This window comes from Neolamprologus brichardi, chromosome 2 (genome assembly GCF_056152115.1).
Source record: "Neolamprologus brichardi isolate AB-2024 chromosome 2, ASM5615211v1, whole genome shotgun sequence".
NCBI lineage: Eukaryota > Metazoa > Chordata > Actinopteri > Cichliformes > Cichlidae > Neolamprologus > Neolamprologus brichardi.
In genome coordinates, this window is record NC_142105.1 from 16,652,287 (window position 1) to 16,674,763 (window position 22,477).

General features: G+C 41.8%; 1 non-coding gene across 1 annotated transcript; it reads left to right on the plus strand.

Moving 5' to 3' along the window:
- Window positions 1-21,638: 21,638 nt before the first annotated feature.
- Window positions 21,639-21,720, plus strand: trnal-uag (transfer RNA leucine (anticodon UAG)). Its single transcript has one exon. It is a non-coding gene; the product is annotated as a tRNA-Leu (tRNA).
- The last annotated feature ends 757 nt before the right edge of the window (window positions 21,721-22,477 follow it).

Below are 22,477 nucleotides of genomic sequence, written 5' to 3' on the forward strand. Positions count from 1 at the left end.
AGTGATCTGAAGGACTGCCAAGGGAGTGGTACAGCCAGTTCTTGGGCTTAGAGGGCAGTTACTTTCATAGGGTCAGGTAGGTTTGGATAGCTTGTTTCCCTTAATAAAAGAAATCATCAGGTAAAAACTGCAATTTGTATTCACTTATCTTTATCGAACATTAAAAATTCTTTGTTATTCTGGCAGGCCAGAAACCAATACAGCTGGGTGTAGATATTGAGTCTGAATATTGAAGAAATGGGTTTATTTTACATTCCCTGTTCTTTATTCAAATTAAAAAGTTCTGGCAGAGGAAGGCATCCAAGTACGGATGGGTATCGTTTAGGTTTTATCCGATACCGGTGCCAAACCAGTACTTTTGAAACGGTGCCGGTGCTTAAACGGTGCTCAAACTGGTGCTTAAAGAATGGAGAACACAAAATTACTCCAAAAACCTCTCATGTTCAGCTGTTTTTTTTGTAAAAAGATAACAATGTTAGCCTTTTCTGCAGCTATAGGGCCTATATGGTATCACTCTTCGCTGGAAGCAGTGCTTAAACAATGGAAAAAACACAAACTTTGTCCAAAAAACTCTCATGTTTAGCTGTTTTACACTTTTTCTTTGGTCATTTTAGCCTTTTTGGCCAGGGTGAAGGGAGTATCTGCCATCAAACAAGAAGACAGCCTCATGTAACTACAACAGTGTTTGCTAGTTCACCTTACATGCATTAATGTAATAACATGGTTAGCCTACTCAACGTAAATTACACACAAACAACATTAAGCTACTCACGCAGAAAAGAACGGCTGCTGCTGCATCATCATCATCATCATTTCTGCTACACTGGCAGGGCTAGGAGCCAGGACTCTATTCTTCGGGTTTTTGGGGGATGTTGCAAACTCTGGGTCCGATAACAGGCACCACACCCGCAGTAGATGCGCTCGGTGTGAGGGCTCGCAGCAAGCTATCAAATACGGCGCATGTCTCGGCTTTTAACAAAATGCTATAAGTCACCAGGTGTTTCATCAGATTTGAGGTGTTACTTCCTTTGACAGTATCACAGTATCAGCTTAAAGCACTTGTTGCAGGCTGCTGAGTTTGCATCTTTTGTTGTGAAGTACAGCCAGACTTTTGACCGCTTCGTCTTGACCGTAGCTCTGCTCTAAAAGAACGTATGTACCTGGACCCGCCTACTATCCTTGGAAACGTAAAATGATTGGCTAGAATTCAAAGTGTGTGAAATCTCAGGGAAAAAAAGCACTGAAATAAAGCACCGAAAAGTGCACTGCTTTTGGTTGGTTACTACCGTTTATGTCAGAACCGGTGCCATCATGGCACCGGATACCGGTACCCATCCCTACATCCAAGGCACCAGTTTGTCTCATTTTCTCAGTCAGATCTATTCCTTGTTCGCAATCAGTTTCATTATAATAAAGACCCCTTTTCCATTAGTCCCTACTTGGATTGACTCGCCACGGTTCCCCACAGTTTCCAGGGTTTTCCATTAGGTCATATTTCCTGCTCAGCCGGGGGTCCAAGCCATCCGAGCAGCACTTGGGGTGGCTGTAGCTCAGGAGGTAGAGCAGGTCACCTACTGATCGGAAGGTTGGTGGTTCGATCCTTGGCTCCTCCAGTCTGCATGTCAAGTATCCTTGAGCAAGATACTAACCCCAAGTTGCTCTCCGATGCGTCCATCGGAGTATGAATGTGTGTGAATGTAGTTAGATAGCACTAAGTATAGATAAAGTGCTTGTGAGAATGGGTGTGATTGGGTGAATGTGGCATGTTGTATAGAGCGCTTTGAGTGCTCCGAGAGAGTAGAAAAGCGCTATATAAGAATCAGTCCAGAATCAGTCCACTTAAATGTCGTCAAACTGCCTCCAACCAATTGGCTGGTTAGTTGCGTCACTCAATGCATCATAAGAGCATCTTGCTCACAAAAATCATAACCACCATTTTTGAAACCTGGCAACAAGGAATGTGGCTACAAAAAATGACGCTGACATCCCAAGTCTGAGGAAAAGCACCACCAAGCACCAGGTATGTCCTCGTCTCGACGTCCACCTTTGTTGTAGCATTCGTGTCGCAAATTAATTAAGTCACAGGACTCTCTGACACGTTGCTATGACGACGACCATGCACATTAGGAAGTATTCAATTGTAATGGAAAACCAGTCGATCCGAGTAGGTAGTAATGGAAAAGGGGCTAAAAACAGTAATGTAAAAGTGGAGTAATGTTCAAGCCTTCACATTGTCCTCTTCCCTAACCATCGGTGATGTGGCCACATCCATGTTTTATATATAGTATGTGCTCTCCCCACATTTAACATCTGCATGTTAGTGACTCCCTGTGAATATGGTTTAAAAAAATCTATTTTGAAAAATGAGGAGGACGGAAGGAGCGGTAAGTGACGGAAGTGACGGGTAAGGTAAGCGACCCATGTTGTAGGTGACGTCAGACACCGGAGATTTGGCGGAAAAAAAAGCGAATGGTAGCGTAGAGTTTAACAAAGTTTCCTTAAGCTTCAGTATTGCCAAATAAACTAACCAACTGTCATATAACTAACAACATCTGTCTTATCATCTCTAACACCCTGGAGGACAACGGGGAGAGTTTAGACGCTCTCCAAGAATACATTGACCGCTGCTTCCAAGATTTAGTAATGAAGAAGGCCCAGAGTGCATCTTCCCCGGCCAAAACCGAGATGCCGTCATCGAAGAGATGTCGCCTGGCAGACTCCCCCGGCACAACATCACATGCCGGCAAAGACATCGCAGATATCCTGGAGTCAATCGACAAGCGATTGTCCAGTTTTGATGCGAGGCTGTTCCTGGTGGAGATTTTACACCCGGAATTTAAATCTCTGAGAAAATCCCTGGAATTCAGCCAGCAGCAGGTGGAAACGCTTGCCGCTGAAAATGCCACGCTACGGGAGTCGGTCAAATCTCTCACCGATATCGTGACCCAGCTAAACACTGAAAATAAAAAAATAAAAGAGTCCGTTATTGATCTACAAGCCCGTAGCATGAGAGATAATCTTGTTTTTTCTGGTATTCCAGAATCTACCAGAGAGGACGCGGAGGCAACGGTGAAAAGCTTCATTAAAATCCACCTGAAGCTGCCGGAGGACACCGTAAAGAACATCGCCTTCGATAGAGTGCATCGCTTGGGGGGCGTGAGGTCGCGGACCGGGAGACGACGTCCTATTGTGGCCAAATTTGGTCAATTCAAACAGAAGGAACAGGTGAAGAGTCGCGGCAGGGAACTGAAAGGAACGGACTTCAGCGTGAACGACCAGTTCCCCAAAGAGATCCTGGAACGACGCAAGGTCCTGTTCCCAGTTCGACGTAGCTTCATCCAGAAAGGCTCCCGTGCTGTCATCGCCGTGGACTGGCTCTACGTGGACGGACAGCTCTACCGCGACCCCGGCACCACACCGTGGTTATATTGACTGCACTCCAGATAACCCGCTACACTCTTTTCTTATTCATTCACACTTTCTCCTTTAACATGGGTTTAACCTAGTAATATCAGTATGATGACATAGCAGATATAACACCGTCACCCTCCGTCATTACTTTAATTGGAATGTTTCCGTTTCTTTTCTTTTTTTTTGTTGTCGCTCACAGTTTATGTGGTTTCTTTCTTTCTCTTGTCTTTCACTGCTGTGATCACCTACTTCCCCACTCACCTACAAACAACACCCTCTATTTCTCCATATTTTCACACCACGATCACGCAAACACATGCGCTCAACGGCAGCACATTTACAACAGCCTCACAGCATGCACAGACTTACAGGACACATACGCAAGCCACGCTTGTTCATATTAGTGAATAGTCACACACATAGTCAGACTTATGGAGCCTATCACCACACTTTTTTCTCTTTCTATTTACAAACAAGTGATGTTTCCACATTCTCTCCACCCGTCTAAACAAAACACCCAGCTTACATCATTAGACATACACACACAATTATGGGCATGCTGAGGTTTGTCACATGGAATGTAAATGGGGCTGGCACCAGAGGAAAGAGGTTAAAGATATTTAACCAGCTTAAAAAACTACAGGCAGATGTTGTTTTATTACAAGAAACTCACAGACCTGTTACAGGTTTAAACGAACTTAAAACACCTGAGTTTCCTAATGTGTTTGCAGCTTGTTATAATTCTAGACAAAGAGGAGTAGCAATTTTAATACATAAAAATGTTAATTTTACAGTACTCGATACAGTTATAGATCCAGAGGGTAGATTTCTAATTATTAAACTATCAATATTAAACAAAAAACTATGTATTGTAAGTATATATGGTCCAAATGTTGATGAACCCTCATTCTTCCACGGATTTTTTAGTGCACTCTCTGAACACCTTGATTGCACACTCATTCTTGGAGGTGACCTCAACCTTGGACTAAATGAAGAAATGGATAGGCTCAACACAACAGGAACTCAGCGCAATTGGCAATCCACAAATATAATCAAACAGTATATGAGCGACTATGGCCTTTGCGATGCATGGCGCTCCTTCACCCCAACAGTAAGGAATATACTTTCTTCTCACATGTTCATCACTCCTACTCTCGTCTGGATTATTTTTTGGTCAGCAGCTCATTGCTGAGTGACATTTCAGACACTGAGATTCACCCTATAGCTGTCAGCGATCATGCTTCTCTATCTTTAACACTAATGCACAAGAATAATACTACGCCAAGTAAAAACTGGAGATTTAACACATCACTACTTAAAGATGAAGACTTTATTAAATATTTTAAAAAGGAATGGATTTCATATTTAGACTTTAATGACACTCCCGGAACATCTGCTTCTGTTCTGTGGGAAGCAGGAAAAGCTGTGATGAGAGGTAAAATAATTTCTTTCTCATCACACAAAAAGAAAGAAGAAAACAAAAATATTCAGGAATTAGAAAAAACCATCAAATCCTTAGAAGAAGCCTATGCGTTCCACCAAGATCAAGAAATAATGAACAAAATATGCAAAACAAAACTAGAATTACAGTTTTTTCTGAATGCTTAAACCCTAACTGTGATTCTTATAGCACAATTCCTAAAACTATTAATACTTATAGCAAAACCACTCACTGAGTTTGCAAATCTAAAAGCACAAACACTGCTTTGCACTCAGTTTGCAATTTTGTAACACACACTTTGCAAAACTGTAGGCACAACTCACTGCTTACACTCAATTACCAAATTTCCAACACACTCCTAGCAAAATTATACACATGTATGGCTATCATTAACACTATTTTGCCAACTGTCTGGCACACTTTCACTTGTGAAAACTTTTTTAGATAATTAGTTCACTTTGCAATCAGCCTAAGCATTATAATACAGGTAAGCTCTGTGTGTGGAGTACAATGGAGGGAGCAGGAAGAGTGAGAAGTAGAGGAGGCCGAGGAAGAGGACGTGGAGGTGAAGAAGTAGGATGAAGAGGACGACAAGGACAAGGAGGAGCAGGAGGAGGATGAGAAGGGGGTAGAGGAGGACGAGGAGGGGGGAGAGGAAGGGTAAGAAGAGTAAGAAATAGAATTGCTGATGACATCAGAGCTACAATAGTGGACCATGTAATCAACCGTGGAATGACCCTGAGGGAAGCTGGCCAACGGGTTCAGCCTAACTCGAGCCACTACTCTGTAGCAAGCATCATAAGGACATTTTGAAATGAGAATCAGTTAGTACAGTCACTTTGCACTAAGATTTGTAGCACAACAATACCATAGATGTAAAAATACTGAAATTGTTACTTTACAGAATTGCTAGACGACCAGATGCTGGGGGCAGAGGAAGCATGTTCACTGCAGAACAAGAAACCCATATAGTCAATATGGCGATTGCAAATAATCCTATACTTGGAAATAAACACTTATGTTTGTTTTGATGTGTGTGAATAATAGTACTTGAAGTTAACTGACATAGCCTACCTTGTGCACAGAGAAAGCAAAAGCCAGATGTGTTTTTTATTCATACCATCAGTGTGCAGTTAGCGCATTGTGTGCTTAGTAGATGATGGCTTGTGTGTACTGTTTGATACGAAAACACCATTTTTACGAAGGTGTGAAGAGTTAATCTAGCTGTATTCGCTTTTGCAAGAGAACTACAATGTTTTGATAATTGGGTGACAGGTTTTCTTATTTGTGTGTAGAGTTTTGCAAAAATAGCCAATAGTTACAAAAAGTGTGCTTAAGCAATCAGAAAAAACTGTAAATGAAATTATTAATAGAAAAACACAATTCCTTGTACAAAGACTTCGCTTGCAGAATTTTGAACACAGTAACAAATCAGGTCGATTTCTAGCAAACCAATTAAAAATAAATAAAGAAAAAACAACTATATGTGCTACTAAAGATTTATCGGGGAACACAATATATGACCCTGGAAGAATAAACAACATTTTTAGGGATTTCTATGAAACTTTATATTCACCACAAATAAACCCGTCTAAAAATGAAATTGATTTGTTTCTTGACAACAAAATTTCTCTTCCAAAATTACTAGACAGTCAAGCAATGGCACTGGATTCGCCACTGACGCCAGGTGAACTCCAGGAAGCCCTGATAAGTATGCCCAATAATAAGGCTCCAGGTCCAGACGGCTTTCCTGCAGAATTCTACAAAGAATTCTGGACAATTTTGGCACCAGTATTCCATGGAATGTTGCAGGAAATCGAGAAAAATGGCAGACTACCACCAAATATGAATTCTGCCAACATTAGTCTCCTGCTAAAACCAGGAAAAGACCCTCTATTTCCCTCAAGTTATCGTCCAATATCCCTTATAAATGTAGACCTTAAAATAATCTGCAAAGCTCTCTCAAAGAGATTAGAGAAAACAACCCCCCTCTTAATTCATCCTGACCAAACTGGTTTCATAAAAGGTCGGCACTCCTCAACAAACACTCGTAGATTACTTAATTTAATAGACTACTCATACAATAAAAACATTGAAACCATAATATTATCTCTAGATGCAGAAAAAGCATTTGACAGAGTTAACTGGAAATTTTTATTTGCAACTTTACACAAATTTGGTTTTGGAAACTCTTTCATAAATTGGATAAGAATATTATACAATTCCCCAACAGCTCGTATCAGAACAAATGACCAGACATCCTCCAGCTTTTGTCTTCTGAGGGGCACCAGACAGGGATGCCCACTCTCCCCTTCACTTTTTGCAATTTTTATCGAACCTCTAGCAGCAGCATTTAGACAGGCTACAACAATTAAGGGCATAAAATGTAAGAACGTAGAACATAAAATCAGTCTCTATGCGGATGATGTGTTGCTTTTTCTGCAAAACTCACAAATCAACCTCTCTGAAGTAATTACTCTAATAAACTGGTTTTCAAGAGTTTCAGATTATTCAATTAACTGGCCAAAATCTACAGTTCTTCCCATTAACTGCTCCTTCCATAATTCTTCTTCTGCCCCACTACAATCTGGAAATATTAAATATTTAGGTATTAATGTTTCTCCTAAGCTTTCAGACTTAATTAAATTAAACCACATCCCACTTCTAAAGAAAGTAGAAGGCGATCTGACTAGATGGAAATCTCTACCCATATCACTCATGGGAAGGGTCGCCACTATAAAAATGATGATCTTGCCAAAAATAAATTACTTATTTTTAATGATCCCTAACAAACCATCACAAGATTGGTTCAGATCTCTGGATTCACATATTTCTAAATTCCTTTGGAAAGATAAACCCCCGCGTATCAGCTTAAAAACACTACAAAGAACCAAGGATAGAGGAGGATTAGATCTGCCTAATTTTCACCAATACTTCTTAGCCAACAGGCTTCAATTCATCTCAGAATGGTTAAAATGTACCCTCTTAGATGAGCCCTGGCTAGATGTTGAACAGGCACTATGCAATGATCTAGAGATTTCAGACCTACCATTTATTAGCTCAAACATCAAAAGACATGAATGCTTTAAAAGCATCAACATCAGCTTTTCTCTGACAGCATGGTGGGAGTTTCTAAAAATAATGGAGTCTTCATTAATCCCATGCAAACGTACACCTATCTGGAATAACCCTGACATATTACAAAACAATAATATGATTAATTTCCCAGAATGGAGGTGTAAAGGAATTAAATACTTAGAACATATATTAGAGGGAACAGAATTTATTCCATTTGACAGACTAGTTACACAATATGGGATCAACAAGAAAAGATTTTTAGAATATCAACAAATTAAATCCATAGTAAAAAAGAAATTTAACCTCAGTCAATTTGAATTACAAACACCACCAAGTGTGGTTCAATTTCTTACTCTTAAATCCCCCAAATTGTTATCTAAAATATACAGAACACTTTCTAAAATAGATGAATCAATATCCCTTCCTATTGCAAAGTGGGAAGCAGATTTATCAGTCAGCTTAGACCAAAACGTCTGGTCTCAGATTTGCTTAAAAACCTTTAAATTGATTAAAAATCCCAATCTGCAATTAATACAATACAAAATACTACATAGAGTGCACTATACAGGTCATCGAATGTTCAAGATGGGCTTTACATCCGCCAACAACTGCTCACACTGTCAAGGCAATACACCAGACAATTACATCCACGCTCTTTGGTTCTGTCCACCAGTGCAGAAGTTTTGGCACGAGATATGTGAAGACTTATCAAAGTGTCTGAAATGTAAAATTCCAACCTCCCCTTTAGTATGCTTGTTGGGAAATTTGGATGATGTCACTACAGAAACTAATACAGTCCACATGGTTTTTACTGCCCTATGCATCGCCAAGAAAACGGTCCTCATGAACTGGAAAAATAAAAATAATCTTAATTCTAGCCAATATAGAAACTATCTAATAGATCACATTAGTCTCGATATAGCCTCTGCCACCACATTAGATCAATCCCTCTGGGCTCCTTTGATCGGCTCCATCACCTAGCGGGGGTAGGGGGTTGTGGTTTGGTCCCGCCTTGGCTATTGTGGTTGATGTGGAGGTTGGGACGGGCTTAGGGCGCCTGGAGGACCCCTAGAGACGTTATCCCTGGAGGGCTCAACCCAGAGGTTGTGTTCATAACCTGGTTAGTGGCTCTGGTCGCTCTCAGAGGTTGTTCTCCTCGTGGCCGCGTGCAGCGGGGCTGGAGGATGGTCTGTGCTGGCGGACGTAGGTTACTGGCCTGGTGGCCTGGCTGCCCCTGAGTGGATCCGGGGCGGGCGTGGGGGTTTGGGGTTCGGGGGTGCTTCGCCTCCGTGCTGGGGCTCTGGCTGGGCCTTGGGGGCTTCGGTCCTCGTCGGTGTGTCGCCGAGGTTGTGGGCGGGTGGGTGCACGGGGGCTCAGCCCTGGCGCAGGGGGCCTCTTGTGCATCGGCCTAACCGGGGGGCTCTTCAACTGGCAGGGAGGTTGTTCCATCCTTGCAGGAGTCCACTCTTCAGGTGGGGGAGAGACATAGGAGAGGTGGAGAATAAACTTAACCTGGGCGTCTGTGTCTTGTGTAGTCTGGGAGATGATTGAATGTTGGGGTGGGTACAGTTTCCTCTGCGGTGGGGTAGGGTGGGCTGCCCCGGGTCCTGTGGGGCTTGACGGTGCTGCTGCCGTAGGCCCTGGTCTGGATGGGCCTGGGCTCCCTTGCCTTGGTGGATACCAGAGGACGGGGGTGCCTACTGGGGTCAGCGGGGGAGCTGGCCCTAGGGAGGGACATCCTCCCCTCCCTTCTTTTCCTCCCCATCCCCGGCTACCTCCCTCTTCTCGCTCCACCACACCCACCCACACAGGTAGGGCCTTGGGGTGCGGGTGTGTCACCAGGGTGCAGGGGAGACATCCCCCCCCCCCCCCCCCCCCGTCCTCTTCTGGCCACCTGTGCCTCAATTTTATCTCACAACTTAGACATCCACATTACTTACACTCTCATAACACACACATATATATATATATATATATATATATTATATATATATATAGGGCCTTGAGGGTGGGCACGTTAACGGCGTCCAGTAGACGGTCTGTGTATTCAAACCTACCTCTGGCACCGGTGCCCACCTCTCAATTTTAAATCCATGTAGACATTGAGGGTTCTCGGGAGGGGCCGTGCTAACACCTGCTGCTCTCTGGCAGCAGCACCATGCTCTCCCTTGTTTTAAATACACTTTAGAGCAACACGCAGCAACACTACACTTGAGCGGGAGGAGGGAGGTATGGGGTCTTAACACACCCCAGTTCTCTGCTAGCCATCGGGGCAGGGGGGCTGGGAAGAGATGCTGGCTGTCCGATTGGCCTCCCTGCTGCTGCGGAGCCTGGGGCGGTCTGCTTGCCTCCACCCCGGAGGGAAGGGTAACATCTCTTGGGTCTGGGTGCTGTTTCCCCCTCTGGGGGCGAGGATACCTGGTCCCGGGGTATAGAGTATGTTTGGGGAGTGTGATTGTGTGTACATGTCCATTTACGTTTATTCCTACGTTGGGTGAGTGCTGAGTGTTTGTATATGTGTGCATGAGGGTGGGAATGCATGTCTATGTCTGTGTGTGCCTGTTTGTCTGTGTCTATATGTCAGGTCGGGTCTTAGACTCCACCTCTCTAGGAACTCCCAGGCCCTCCAAGAGTGGAGGCCTATCTCCCCTCACCACACTCCCTGCCAGTGACTGATGCCCTCAGGGGTCGGTGCATTGTTGGTTCTTGGTGTCCGGGGCTGGGCGCTCAGGTATGTGCCAGCTCACTCCCGGTGGCTACTTGGCGGGGCCTGGCGCCTGCTGCTCGGTCAGGCCTCTTCCGGGGCGCGGGGGGCCCTCGGGCCTCCGGCCTCTGTGCCTGTGGCTCGGTTCACTCTGGCACAGCTGGCTGCCGGCGGAGCCGGCGGGCACGCCGGTGCAGCCCCCTCTAGCTTCTGCCTGGTGGCTACTGGGTGACCCCTCGTCTGGGGATCCTCAGCCCTTCCCATGAAGGTGGCACAGATGCCCCTCCGGTGGTCCTCCTTGGGCTCTTGCACTCTGGGGCCTCTGGATGTCTGGGGCCTGGATCTCCTCCATGCCTGCTTCATGCCCTGGGGGACAGGGATATGGCTCTCTACATCCTCTTGCAGACCATTACATGGGGAAACCATTTGAATGCAAGCGCGCCGATCCACACAGGTGTGCACACGGGTGTTCACTGTTCGTAGACTTAAATCACACCTTTCTTGGCTGCTACTTCAAAGCACATTGTGCGCTGTCTGTCCTGCGTGCTGCACAACAACATTCAATATTTAGTATTTACTGCTGTTTACACTTAGCTAGATTAATGCGATGGTGTTGTGTTTAGTATGTTGCTTTGTTTTGGTTTTTTTGCTTGTTTTCTATTCTTTTTCTCTCAACAGGTGATCCCGGAGATATTTTTTCCCCCCCCCCTTTCTCACTGTCCCTCTCCCCTTCTGTTTTTCTTTTCCTTCCTCTTTCTTTCTCCCTTTCCTATCCCTCACTCATGTCTGTCCCGTCTGTAACAACTTAAAATAAAATAAAATAAATAATAAAAACAAAGGTCGATCAAATGGACCAATACGGCAATGCCATGATGATCCATTTGGCAAAATAAATCCATTGGGTATCCTTGTTGGTCTTCAGACAACAATTCTGATGGCTAAAGAACCAAATGGGACAGGCAAAAAAAAAAAAAGAAGACAGCCTCATGTAACTACAACAGTGTTTGCTAGTTCACCTTACATGCATTAATGTAATAACGTGGTTAGCCTACTCAACGTAAATTACACACAAACAACATTAAGCTACTCACGCAGAAAAGAACGGCTGCTGCTGCCATCATCATCATCATCATTTCTGCTACACTGGCAGGGCTAAGAGCCAGGACTCTACTCTTCGGGTTTTTGGGGGATGTTGCAAACTCCGGGTCCGATAACAGGCACCACACCCGCAGTAGATGCGCTCGGTGTGAGGGCTCGCAGCAAGCTATCAAATACGGCGCATGTCTCGGCTTTTAACAAAATGCTATAAGTCACCAGGTGTTTCATCAGATTTGAGGTGTTACTTCCTTTGACAGTATCACAGTATCAGCTTAAAGCACTTGTTGCAGGCTTCTGAGTTTGCATCTTTTGCTGTGAAGTACAGCCAGACTTTTGACCGCTTCGTCTTGACCGTAGCTCTGCTCTAAAAGAACGTATGTACCTGGACCCGCCTACTATCCTTGGAAACGTAAAATGATTGGCTAGAATTCAAAGTGTGTGAAATCTCAGGGAAAAAAAGCACTGAAATAAAGCACCGAAAAGTGCACTGCTTTTGGTTGGTTACTACCGTTTATGTCAGAACCGGTGCCATCATGGCACCGGATACCGGTACCCATCCCTACATCCAAGGCACCAGTTTGTCTCATTTTCTCAGTCAGATCTATTCCTTGTTCGCAATCAGTTTCATTATAATAAAGACCCCTTTTCCATTAGTCCCTACTTGGATCGACTCGCCACGGTTCCCCACAGTTTCCAGGGTTTTCCATTAGGTCATATTTCCTGCTCAGCCGGGGGTCCAAGCCATCCGAGCAGCACTTAAATGTCGTCAAACTGCATCCAACCAATTGGCTGGTTAGTTGCGTCACTCAATGCATCATAAGAGCATCTTGCTCACAAAAATCATAACCACCATTTTTGAAACCTGGCAACGAGGAATGTGGCTACAAAAAATGACGCTGACATCCCAATTCTGAGGAAAAGCACCACCAAGCACCAGGTATGTCCTCATCTCGACGTCCACCTTTGTTGTAGCATTCGTGTCGCAAATTAATTAAGTCACAGGACTCTCTGACACGCTGCTATGACGACGACCATGCACATTAGGAAGTATTCAATTGTAATGGAAAACCAGTCGATCCGAGTAGGTAGTAATGGAAAAGGGGCTAAAAACAGTAATGTAAAAGTGGAGTAATGTTCAAGCCTTCACATTGTCCTCTTCCCTAACCATCGGTGATGTGGCCACATCCATGTTTTATATATAGTATGTGCTCTCCCTACATTTAACATCTGCATGTTAGTGACTCCCTGTGAATATGGTTAAAAAAATCTATTTTGAAAAATGCAAACAAAGTAAACAAAGTATGTCATTTGCTCGAATTACCTCCCACAAGGAGGTTGTGTTTTTGATAGCATTTGCATTCTGTTTTGGCCAGTTCATAACTCTGTCTGTAAACACAACAGTACGGAAAAATGCTGCAAAAAGAAAAACACTTGCAAAAAGAAAAATGCTGCAAAAAGAAAAACACTTGCAAAAAGAAAAATGCTGCAAAAAGATAAACACTGCAAAAAGAAAAATGCTGCAAAAAGATAAACACTGCAAAAAGAAAAATGCTGCAAAAAGATAAACGCTGCAAAAGCACACAAAGCACAACGGAAATAGTAAAAAAAGACAACGGAAATGTTTCTGGGGAGACAATAACCGGACGGACCAGTTGCACGAACCAAAACATGCTAACAAGTGCACTGGGACTGGGAGACACTTCAAAGAAGTGGAAGCGGAGCGGCCAAAGAGTACACTTTCAAAAGTAAGTTCTGAATATTATGTCACTTATTTATGTGCAAATGTTTAATAATGAGGAACATTAAAACATTACTGTTGGCCACATGCCGGCAAAGTTATGTGACATTAGCGATGTTTGTACTTTCAGCGTTTACTTTGTTTTAAAGCCTTTACTTTATACGCTGTTAGATAGTCGACCTTAATCTTACAGAGAATCTGATGATTTTGTGGATAATTAAAGTCAGTCATATATCCACAAACACAACAGGCTGAAAGTCAGTGAATGCTGCTCGGTTTGCAGTCCTGAATATCACGGCGCAAGCAGGATTCACTGCACTGTTAATGTTAGCTATGTTATATTGCTGCCTTTGTTCGGTGGTGTCGAGCCAAACTGACTTTAACGTGTGTTTGAACGAGCTGACGGTTCACTCGTTAAGCTGAAAGAAAGATGCTTTAATCACAGGAGTCACACATGTGTCCACTGTACCATCTGGGAACTCTTCTTGTTTACCACTCGTAATAACACAAACACTAAATCCTCCTTCTCTTGTGCTGTTTTGTAGCAGTGTATACACCTGAGACTGTCACCTGTCTGTCTGTCCCGCACTCTCTCTCTGTTTCTTTTTCTCTGATTGTGGAATAAAAGTATGAACATTTATTTATAAGTTACACTTGTGTTTGAATCCTGCAGCTTATCACACATTTGATTTCCATGTGTCACAACTGCAAGTGTCCAGAGTGAGGACAGACTGAGGGACCCACTGCTGCACATCATCTGTGAGGCTTTGCACCCCCGATGATCCACCAGGACAAACTCAGCAGTGTGTGAGGAAGAGGAGGAGGATCAGCCAGCAGCAGCTGACAGATGGAGAGAATATACAGACTGTTCCCTGTTTGTGAAGGACTGCTAGGACAGTTTAAAATCACTAATTGTCTGTCCTGAATCAGTCTTATTAGGTAATGTTCAAATAATGTTATCATCCCAGTGTTTTCAGTGTGGCAGAAAGTACTCAGGGCCTTCAAGTTACACACTATGAAAGGCAGCAACAAGTTTAATGTTCAGAAACCTAAAGTGTGTATCAGCAGCAGAATGGAGCTAAAAATAAATGTTTGTTTCAGTTCTATGCAGCTTTGAGTATTTTGGATTAGTAGTACTGCTGTGTTTGTTGCATCATATTGCTGTAATTTTTTATATGCTTTATATATTCTGAGGTAAGTTGATCTATAGTATTACATCATATTCTATAAGGATGTTATGTGTTTGTATACTTTCTGCCCAGTTTGACCCATTTAGCAGAAGTCAGCCTGTTTAAGGCTCTGATATCTATTCTGTATGACTTAAAGCAGTTATGACATGGTCTGATTTTCTCACCCAATAAAGGAATATTTCATATATCAGTCTACTCTTCATTCTATCAGAAACAGTTATCACAGCTCGTACATTTGCTTCTTCCACACATATATATAAGCATTGAGCCAAATTTAGTAATGCCAACATATTAAAAGAACAATATTTGTCTCTTATATATAATACATCTATATATACACTGTCACAGATACTTGTCTTTAAGTGAAGATTTAAGGTGATAGGAAATATAAATAAATGCAACTTGAATCTTTACTGAAGCTCAGTGTTTGGCACAGAGTTCATGTTCACTGCTGTAATAACTAATAATGATTAACATAATATTGGCCATATTATATTTACATTACCAAAGTGAGATGACTTTAGTCTCATGAACAACATTAGCTAATTGTTATTTACTAGCTAATCTTAAATGACTGTTCAGTACAGAAATGAAGCCCAACAATCATGTTTTACAGTCCTGTGGTCTCAGCCTCAGATACTTATCAAATCACACAAAGCTCATGTAGAAATAAATGTACAAAAAATGTTCTCCTTCATTTCTGTCAAACAAAGCTGTATAAAACGTTTCCAGCTGTTAGTATCATGGTTGCTAGGCAACCTGGGCAGCACAACGGAGGCTAGACCGCCCCATTTCACAAGCCTACAAGCCTTGCACTTCCGGCCTCAGCGGTCATTGAGTATGCAGCCCTTGAGGACCGTTAAGGTACTTTAAGGCTGCAGACCCTGAATTGGGATACAACCATACATACATGTTTTGGTTTGTGCAAGTGGTCCGTCCGGTTATTGTCTCCCCAGAAACATTTCTGTTGTCTTTTTTCCTATTTCCGTTGTGCTTTGTGTGCTTTTGCAGCATTTTTCTTTTTGCAGCGTTTTTCTTTTTGCAGCATTTTTCTTTTTGCAGCGTTTTTCTTTTTGCAGCATTTTTCTTTTTGCAAGTGTTTTTCTTTTTGCAGCATTTTTCTTTTTGCAGCATTTTTCTTTTTGAAAGTGTTTTTCTTTTTGCAGCATGTTTCTTTTTGCAGCATTTTTCTTTTTGCAAGTGTTTTTCTTTTTGCAGCATTTTTCTTTTTGCAAGTGTTTTTCTTTTTGCAGCATTTTTCTTTTTGCAAGTGTTTTCTGAAGTTGCAGTCCGTTTGGCCTCTCAGGGCCACCGTACAACAGCCTGATGATGTTAAAGGTGTAGTGTGGGGTTGTGTTAATGATCCACTCAATTCTGGCTCACATCAACAAAGGGTTTCAAGGTCAACTTAATGATTTATTGGTCAAAGATGGACAAAAAGCTTTTAGCTTAGAAACTTTGGCTCTTACAAGTGTGGTGTGTTTTTTATCGAAAGTACCAAATAAAGATTTAAAATGTCGTTTCACATTCGCCCTCCGACTTCTCACTGAGCTCCTCTGATTAATCTCAGAGCCACAGTGATAATAATGCTACAGTATATAGAGCTATGTAAAACTATATCTTATTGCCATTATTTGTGCTGACAACATAGGCATATACATAATGATATAGAGGAATTGTAAATATCCCATTACTTTGGACCTCTGACCTCTTCGGTCAAACTTTCATAAAAATGTTTTTACTTTTAAAACTATGCTAAAAATTCAACACACACTCAGTCACACAGACACAGACACACACGTCACATTGACCCCCAAATCTGTTATTTTTACTGCACTACAAACTTCTGAAAACACCTTTAAAAATCACAAAAAAAACCCAAAATGAATATAAACAAATTATCATAGTATCCCCTTGAAAATACATACTGCCCAGAGAGTGAGCTGCCTTGGGAGATGCCTTGTTCTTACTGTAATGGTTAACGCACCTTCCTGACTCCACATTGGAAATATAAGAACATAGTAGGACTGGTCTCAGGAAATGTGGCAACAATCACAAAACAAAACCTGTAAATATCTGAGCTCACCATTTTCATATGAAAACTGTGAGGTAAAGAAGAAATACAGAAAATCTATTAAACTCACATAGCCTCTAGTGGATGCGTCCTCTGTCCCCAAGGCCAGAAGTTTGAACTAAGAACAGGAAATGTAAAATAAGCCTACATAATGTCTTCGAGTTCCTATATCTGTGCCTAAGCTTTTAGAGTCGGAAATGTCCCCTGCCTCTCTTGGAGTCAGGCTTTAAAGCAGCTCTCCAAAGTTTGACACTGGGAGGTTTAACTGTGACTGGGAAGTTGGCAGAATCATGTTGTTCTTCCCTAAAGCCTTGCTGCTGTGAGGTGAGTGTCACAGACAGAATTGTTCATTAGTAGGAGAGTGGCTGACTACGCATGACTGGATTATGATGAGAGCCTGAAAAAAACTGGCAGGGGGAGAGCGAGAGAAAACTATGAAAATAAGCTCTAAAGGAAAAAATATGGCATTTTTTGTTAAGATAAAGTATACTGGCCCACACTAAGAATTATGAACTGCATTATGATCATCAACCAACTGAACATCAATTTACTTTCAAGAGAAAAAAAAACCTCTTGCACCTCTTGGTGTGACAGAAGGTCCTGTCAGGAGGAGGTCTGGGTTGATGAACTGACCCAAAAAAAGTCACATTTTTTCTTAGGTAGCTGGTGTTTCAGCCAAACTAAGACCATCACCACCTCCTAATCTTATGTGTGTGGATATCTTTAAAACCATGGTTACTTTTGCAAGTGAAATAAACAGCTTTGCTGAGATAATACCTTCCAGTTGCTCATTCACTTAGCAGTAAATGGAACGGTAACCAACATGTTACAGCATCATTTGTTGACTTTACATTTTTCTCTGCCACAAATTCATTTAACGATTGGATCATGAAGGCCATTGGGGGTAAAATTCTGCCAAATCAAACATGCCAGCTACCCACTGTGGCAAGGGAGCAACCTAAAGTCATGTTTAGCCTTTTTTGTCTCGGTCACAATTTCAAGAGCAGCTGAGGTGCAGACCCAAAAGTTGGAAGCAGCGAGGAAGAGTGCAGGTACAGAAAACAAATTGTTTATTTGAGCGTATTACAAGTCAAGAATTAAAATACAAAACGTAAATAAATAAAGTCCTTAACAGCAAAGGCATAAAATCCAGAAAGCACATGGAAACAGGCTGAGAAACTGTATGATGCAACAGGTGACAAAGTCAGAGCTGAAGCTGTAGGTCTAACCAAGGGAAGTGAGCACAGCCGGGGAAAGTAAGGCACAGGTGAACAAAATCTAGTCAAAGGGCAAGTACAACTAAATACATCATACAAAAGACACAAAACTACCAAAATAAAACAGGAAGTGAAAACCATAACTAACTGAGAAAACACAGACACATGCATAAGTTCAGCATGCTGGAAATGATGCAGTGGGGTTAGAAGGGAGAAGAACACTGAGAGAAACTAAACTAACACAAACTGAAACTAAGAACGAGACTATGGAAAACATATAATCGGTAAGGCTCAAACAGGAACTATTCGATCATAAACATACCTTTATACAGAAATATATCAAAGACACAGGACCATAACAGTCATACTGTGTACACAGTAGCATTTCTGAGGCTTCTCTTTGACTACTGTTGGGTTAAGTAAAATTTCCTCACTCTTAATTAACAGTTGTTTCCTGTCACAGCAAACCTGAGAAACATTTTCTCGTCTATAAGTATAATTAGTTGGCCTTTGTTTTTGCCCGTGGGCATTCTTGTTTTGTGTGGTTCATATTTACTCTACAACTTTGAGTGTACATAACAAAATGCCCACATTTGATCTTTTTGGTAAACCACAAGGATCACATACACACTGTTTGAACATCAGCTTTGCTCCAAACACAATCCAAAATACACCTGAAACAAGTTTACCAGAGAGCTGTCCAAATACAACTCATTTTGGAAACCATGATCTTTGTGTTGTTGTTTGGACTCGTTCGCTGTAATTCGTTGGTCAGAGAATTATTTCATCTTTGACTTTTTAAAAATTCTTTGTTTGTTTGTTTTTCAAAACTAGTTGGTGAGTTTAAACAAAACAACAGGACCAAGACAAAAAAAGGTCCTTAAACACAATAATCCACATAATGTTGCAGTGTGTTTGTGTTACCAGAGTAAAATATTCTTGTATCATATTCAATATTCAAGGTTGTTTCTCTACTTCCCTTTCCCACTGAGTGTCATCTTGGAATCCACGTTTTTTGTTCCAGACCTTTCAAATGCAACCTTTTGTGTCTCTAGCAGAACAATGCAGACAACAACGCGCTTAAGGTTATCATCTGAATGGGCTGTCACTCCTCCAGGAGAAAGCACCATGTGTACTTGAGAGCTTACAAAGAAAGAGTGTAAAGTGGGAAGAAAGGAACTATGACAAGCTCATTTATTTTTCTCTCTTCTCTTTGATTACGCACTGAAAGGTCATTAAAATTCCAGTTGCAAAGGTTTAAAACAGAGTCAGAGGATCATTACACATGCCTCACCCTGACTCTAGCCTAGGGGGTAGTTTTAAAAGCCAGTTAAGTGATGTATATAAGTGTAATATGCATGGCTAATTAGATGCTGTGACAAGGCAGGAAAAAAGTCATGAGAGGAGACATCAACTCTGGAATCCCAAAGAATTAAATACTTCAGTTAGCTTTTCATTATGAAAACACACATGCTAAGGGCAGTGGCAATGTTCGTACTGTGGGATCTTCCCGTCCAGCAAACACACGCTATCACTGAACTTCTGCCAAGGAGCATCACTCTTGCTTGTGAACTATAGCCTCTGTACTTTGTGGGTGTGCTGGGCAAAAATGTATGCAGCCTAACTTTGCTGATGTATTCACAGGTTAATTTGTAAATCAGGACGCCGCTCTGCTATGGCTCGTCGGAAAAGAAAAAACATGCATCCCAACATTCAGACCTTTAAAGTCATGCAATCACAGTCGTTCACAGTCTGTCTTTTTGCATTGCAAAAGGTTACCTTGTGGAGGTAAACACAGACGACACGAGAGCTCTTGATTAACACTGCTCGTTTATTACTCATCACCACACAACTGAATACTTTTCCCTCCAAAACACAGCAACAACACTTCCTGAGAACTGGGTGTGAGTGGAGCCCTCCAGTGGTCCACCACAACCTGTAAATAAGAGTTAGAATAATAAGGCCCATTAAACTCGTTATCAATAATAACACTAGTGTGACAGCATTTGCTGGCAAGGTTTGCAAATTTTTAATGTTTAACACAGAATTTACAGCAAAGCTGAACTAAAACAATAATAAAGATTAAGAAAGACAGACTAACATCAGTAGCTCTATTCTGTGAAACCAAGCAGACAGCAAAACAGATACGAGCAGATAGAAAGCTGAAGGAATAAAAGAAGCCCACAGAGGAAGGAGAAACAGATGAACAGTGTAGTAAAAAGAAGTAGAGATTAACGTTTTATCTGTGTTCCCAGACCCAAAAATCCCTTTTGGCTCAACATCAAGATAATTGCAGTTGCTTCTGTTTTTTCCAAACACTGCAACAATTGATTTTATACTTCAATTAATTTATATATTTCCTCGTTGTAATTGCCAACTCGTTCCCACACACCCTCTCTGGTTATCTGTACACAGAGAGGGTTTGCTCTTATGCAGAGAGAAACAGGAATGTGAATCATTGTGTCACACTTCAGCAGTGTAGTGACTGTTGTACTGGGACGGTGGCAGACATTTCCACTTTTGTCTCATGCAGGAGACAAAAGGAAAAGGTTCAGTTCACCTGAAGCTTTTGATGTGAACAATTTAACATGGTTTCTTTTTCCCTCATGATTGCCAAGAAAAGAAAAATAGATATATATTCTGATATCCTTGTGCTGGTGTTGTCCTACACCATCAAAATAAGGTTGATCTAGGATCAGCTGACCAATTACATCAGCAATCAGTTAGCATTAGACAAGAAGTTAGCTAATGCTATTAAAAATTATCCCAAGCAAACCAACATGGAGACCTAAACTTTGCTGCAACAAGTTTAACTTGATAATACATGTATTAGATTGCATACATTAATCAAGAAAATATAGAAATTGGTACCATTTGTTCCACATTACAGAATTATGACATGTTAGTTGCAGTGTTGGACCAACATTATTACGATGATGTGGGAACAACACCAACACAGGGAACACCTACTCTGATAGCTCAGGCTGAGGGTTAATGCCATCACATCTGAGGGTTAAAACAAATAAATGCCAAATATTTTATGTAGGTAAGCTGGTTTCTGGTTGTAATGCTGTGCATGTTGGTTAAGGATTGTATCCACACAAACAAAAACGATCCTAATAAATGGTTTGGTTAAAACTGTAAACAAAAGAAGTGCACTGTGAAGGGTAGCCTCAAAAGGACCAAGCTGTTCTTTTACTAGTCCGGACCCTTGTAGTGTGATGGTTCTGTGAACAAGTCTGCATTATTTCAACAAACTGAAGGAAATGTGGAAACCTGCAGACATCAAATTTATTGAAAACAGGCGACCAAGATGATTAGAACTCAATCATTTTAAAAACCTGGGCCATCGAGCTTTCTGTCTTGCCATTATTATTGATCTTTTAAATTATTGAACTAATAAATCCTTGAATTATTTTAAATTCAAGTTAGAACTGCCTCTTGTGTCACTTACCATTAAAGATGGCAACATGTATCCAGTGTCTTTATGGACAGCGATGGTGCACAATGTGATTGGCAGTGGTTTATCTCTGTATCATCAGCTCCAGTTCAGTTTGATTCAGTTTTACTTGATATGATAAATCCAACCTTGATGTCATCCCTTCCTCAGTAATACTTCCATGAATGGTAAGTTGGGTGGTATTTCTCTCTGAACTAACACTCCTAAAAAACTTGCCCGGCAGCAGTGGTAGTGTGGCCGAGTGGTCTAAGGCGCTGGATTTAGGCTCCAGTCTCTGAGGAGGCGTGGGTTTAAATCCCACCACTGCCATCACCTCCGAATAGAATTATGATCTGGTTCTCTTATAGCAAAATGAATCATATCAGGTTGGCCTGCACAGATGTGTAGAAGTCCTCCTTCCTTTTAAACAATCCCAAACTCAGACATCCCTCTGCCAGAGGGGTGCTGTGAAGTACACTCTCAGTTGGACATCTGTTATCAAAGGTGTTTCTGTTTGTTACAAAAAATAAACTAACAGTGCACACCTGCTTAAAAATATTTAAAAATATACTGTATATGTGATGCAGCGTCTGAAAAGATGCAGCCCGAGAATCCCAGCTGTGCACAAAAACAGCCGAGCACTGACACAATTCAGAGCGACCCAACTTTCCAGTGTTTTCATTGTTTACTGTCTGTAAATATTTCTGAAAACTATGTCTGACAAATGTAGATTATTCTAAAGTTCTTGATGCTTAAAATGCTAATAAACAATACACTATTTTACTTCGAATCCTTGTCCAGCAAGGTTCATACATTCGAGGAGGTTCGAGGAGGGAAGCACGACAGCCACACACCTCTGGGGGTGTAAATTGACCAGTCAGCCAGTGAAATTTGCCCCTTAGTGATACTGGTGACCTTCCTGTCATTAAGGCCCTTTCACATAGGTTGATGCACATGCAGATGTGTGCCATGTCCCATGTCCATGTTTAATTCACTGTGTGCCTGTAGGCTTCATTTCTGTATGTCAAGAAAAGGTACGTCACAGAGTGCAGCGCGTTAAAGGGCCTTTAACCTGTTGAGATAATGC